Genomic DNA, 4,257 nt, shown 5'->3' on the forward strand with positions numbered 1-4,257 from the left:
TGCAGCCTGTGAAGGATCAAATGCCAGAGAAGTTGGATATTTCCTGAAAGAACTGTAGCCTGTGGGAAGGATGCCACAGGAAAAGCATAAGGAGGGAGCAGCAGAGGTGACCTGTTAGGAACTGACTGTAGTCCCCATTCCCCCTTTTCCCACTCACAGGGAAAGGAGGTAGAGGAGTCAGCAATGAATGAATGAAGCTGAGCCTGGGAAAAAGGAGAAAGGGGAGGTGCTGTTGCAGTATTTATCTTTTCTTCTCACTATCCAACTGCCCTGGGTGCAGCTGGGACAGAGTTAATTTTCACAGGAACCTGGGAGGGGGCACAGCCAGGACAGCTGACCTGAACTAGCCAAGGAGCTATTCCATACCATGTGACATCATGCTCAGTATACAAATGAAGAACGGACTGTGCGGGGGCCTCTCAGCTTTCAGTGGGGGAAGTGGCAGAGCATCAGGTTCCGGGTGGTGAGCAGTTACCCTGTGCATCACTCATATTAGTATATTCTTTTATTAGTTCCATTGTTGTTGTTGTAACTACTCTGTTTGTGTTGTCCCAGTAAATTGCCCTTATCTCAACCCGCAAGATTCCATTTCTTTTCTTTTCTCCTTTCTGATTCTCCTCCCCATCCCACTGGATGGGGGCAGGAGGAGTGAGCGAGTGGCTGCGTGGTCCTTTGTTACCAGCTGGGCTGAAACCACAACAACAACCCTATTTGAACTGGTAATAAAATAAGTTCATTCTCCTCCTTTTGAGCCTGTTTTGCTCACGACTAATTGGGAAGTGATGTCCCTGATTTCATAACAAGCAATTCAGCATTTTTTTCCTTTTTTCTCCTTCTGTACTGTTGAGGAGGAGGAGTGAGAGAGCGGCTGGCTGGGCATCTAGCCCCTGGGCATCTGGCCACCAGCTAAGGTCAACCCACCACACAGTCTCCCACAGTATTCTTATATCAATGCTAGGAAGCTACAGTCTTGATAGGTGGGCAAAGAGGTGAGTAAAAGACTGATTGGATGCATCAGGGTCTCTTCTGGGGCTTAATGATGCTATCAGTGTCCTGGAGGAGCTGACAGAGTTTTCAGATGACACAAACCTGAGGTGCGGACCAGTCTATACACTGGAGTGCTGCCTTCTAGAGGAACCTCGACAAGTTGGCAGAGTGGGCCAAAAAGAACCTACTAGATTTCAGAGAGAAGAAATGCCAAGTCCTGCCCCTGGGGTGGCCTAACCCTGGGCAACAGCCCCCGGTAGGGTGCAGCTGAGCAGAAAAGGCCCTGGGGGTCATGGTGGACAACAAGCTGCACATGAGTCAGCAGTGAGCCCCTGTGGCCAAGAAGGCCAAGAGCAGCCTGCCTGTATGAAGAGAAGCATGGCCAGGAGATGAGGGGGAGGGATTCTCCCCCTCCATTCACTGCTTGCTAGACCACATGCACAGCACTGCACTGAGTTTGGGGCCTCCTGCCCCCAGTACACGAAAGACATTGATCAACTGGAGCAAGTTCAGTGAAGGGGCACCAATACAGTCAGGTGTGTGGGGCTGTGCACAGGGCTGGAGAACTTTCCACCTGAGGAAAGGCTGAGGGAACACTGTTCAGTACGGAGATGAGATGGCTTTGGGAAACTTCATGGGAGCATTTCAGTACCTATCAGGCAGTTAAGAAAACAGAGCCAGGCTCTTCATCGTGGTGCATGGTGGGAAAAGGAGAGGCAAGGGACAAAAGTTGAAAGAATGTTCAGGCGGGACATGAGGTCATAACCATAAGGTCACTTATGCACTGGAAGAGGTTGCCCTGAGAGGTTGTGCAGTCCCAGTCCTTGGAGGTTTTCAAGCCTTCTCTCCCCCTAAATATGGTCTCCAAACATTGAACAGAACACTCTTGCTCATGCAAGAAGGAAGCAAAAGCCTATGGCACTGGAAAAGCTCTGCCTCCCCTGGGCCCTCTCTTCCCTATGAGAGAGGTCTTCCACCAACCCCACCCTTCTTCCACCTCCAGCTTTGGCAGCTGCGTGTGTCTGGCCTGCCCACTTGCCTTCACCACTCACCTTTGTAACTGACGCCTGACGCATATCTTGGCACTCCCACTGTAAGCTGGCACCCACCCCACACCTGGAGTCTACCTGGCTATGGAGGCAGGGAGAGGCCAGGTCCCCTCTGCCCGGTGCTGGGCACAGCTTTCTCCTGGGAATGTCCCCAAGGAGCTCTCTTCATGTGTGTGTCAGCCTGTGGCCTGGCAGGGGTGGAACTGGGACAAGGGCTGCTGGGGCAGGGCTGAAGTAGCTCAGCTGGGAGAGCGTTAGACTGAAGATCTAAAGGTCCCTGGTTCAACCCCGGGCTTCAGCACTGATTTTCTCCTGTAGATTTTTGCAGAGAGTGCCTGCCTGCCTGCCTTCTTCCAGCCTGCCCTGGCCCTCCTTGCTCCTTCACCTCTTGCCAGTGCACTGCCCCTGCCCTGTAGCCTATGGCATTGGGCAAGACAATTGCCCCAGCTTTACCACCGCGACAACGCCATCCCTGCATATGGTCCAACTACCAACCTTTGAGTAAACAGCTGAACACATCCCCCCCCCTGCCGCAGAGACCCCAGCAGGGCTGTCCCAGGGCACTGTTTTGCTGTCAGGACAGTCCTCAGTGCTGAAGGAGTGGGAAGGTCCCTGAGCCCAGCCCACTCCCTCAGCCCCAGGCAGATGGAAGCTTGCTGTTCACCTCACCCCCAGGCATGCTGGGGGACAGAGGGTGCAGGGGGAGGCCCAGTGCCTGGAGGAGGGGGTGTAAGATTTCTGCCCCCAGGTCCTCTCCGCCACATGCCCTGGGATGCCATAACAGCCTGAGGACACCTCACCCCAGGGAGGGCATTTCCCTCACCCTGTTGCACTGCTCCTGCTGTGGCATTGGGGATGGATGTGTCACAGAGGGGTGTTGCCCTGCGTGGCAGAGGAGGCTCAGGGGTTTTCTCCTCTCCATCAGCCCACCCCAGAGTTGGCCTCAGCATGGGAGAAGTGCCAGCAGCAAGAGCCTCCTCCCGTCCCATTGCCCTGCAGAGACGTTGAAGGGCAGCGCTCTGCAGTGCAGCCCTGTGCCAGGATCAGACCCCAGCAGAGAGGCAGGCCCGACTTCCCCCATCTCAGAAGGGTTCAAGTGCTGGGTTCATCTCACTGGGAGATGTGGTGTGAGGGTGCTGGCCCAGCCCAGGTGTCCTTTGGGACCAGAGCCACACTGCCCTGGTGGCTTTCCAGGGCTAAGGGTCTGAGATTCTCCTGTCTCCACTCCAGGTGGAGATCCCATACCACATGGGAAGCATTCTGTACCAGCAGGTAAGGGTGTCTGGGCTGGATGAGCATGGGCAGGGCTGTGGGACTCCCAGCTGGAGTTTTCCCTCCACCATCCTTCCACCATTGCCACTGGCTTGAGCAGAGCCTCAGCTCAGGGAACCTGGATCTGCTGAGGTCAGGCATAGCCCTGCAGAGGTGGGACTGGTGGGGCTGGTGCTGTTGCCAAAAAACTTGGAATAAAGAACTTATCAACACCAATTTAGTGTAGATAAGCAGATACTTCTTTATTGACGGCTGGTTGCGCGGGTGAGTCCTCTCACGAACCATGCACCCCTGAACACCAAAATCATACACCTTCTATTGAACTTATTCATACATGTTCATTAGATTTCTGAGAAATGTTATGCATATTCATTAGATTTCTGGGAAGTTATTAGCATATGTAAATGTCCTTTACGCAGGCGCAGTGAAGGTCTGTGGTGGTCTTCCATAGTCTTCCTCACTTTGTCCGATAGTTGACCTCTCTTATGTGATTCTGCGCAGTACGATTTTCGCCATCATGTATTAGATTTACATAAAAGTACATTCAAAGTTAATTCTTGAATTTAACATTTCTAGTGATTGGCCCTCAGTCACACCACCTTATCAATATTCTTATACTAAAACAACCATTGGTTAATCTCACTTAACTCTGCTGATTGGAATCCTTGATAATTAGATCAAGGCCGGAAGGGTAAGGGGTTTCCAAAGAGCAAACTGGTGTCCATAATGGTTTCCTTAGTTTCCTAAAACAAAACACTACAAACCAACAAATCTTTGTCAAAGTTTCTGTGGTTCACTGATTTCAGACAATACTTGAATTCTTAGAGTTACACATAGTACATTTTCTAAAGTTCCTAAGTTCCTATGACTACATTTCAAACTTAACACTCCCATACCTATGCTTCACAATTTTCTACTTCTTAATCAAACCAAACTCTTTTATATAATT

The 4,257-nt window shown here is 51.4% G+C and overlaps 1 protein-coding gene and 1 non-coding gene across 2 annotated transcripts in view; one reads left to right on the forward strand and one right to left on the reverse strand.

Moving 5' to 3' along the window:
* The window catches only part of LOC104835376 (antigen WC1.1-like), a gene marked incomplete at its 5' end in the record, with an annotated part of 16,793 nt that overhangs the window by 2,247 nt on the left and 10,289 nt on the right, over positions 1-4,257 (reverse strand). The gene's annotated exons all lie outside the window — the stretch shown is intronic.
* On the forward strand, positions 2,265-2,337 carry TRNAF-GAA. The gene has a single exon. It is a non-coding gene; the product is annotated as a tRNA-Phe (tRNA).

Source organism: Haliaeetus leucocephalus, unplaced genomic scaffold, assembly GCF_000737465.1.
Source record: "Haliaeetus leucocephalus isolate CR32 unplaced genomic scaffold, Haliaeetus_leucocephalus-4.0 Scaffold378, whole genome shotgun sequence".
Lineage (NCBI taxonomy): Eukaryota > Metazoa > Chordata > Aves > Accipitriformes > Accipitridae > Haliaeetus > Haliaeetus leucocephalus.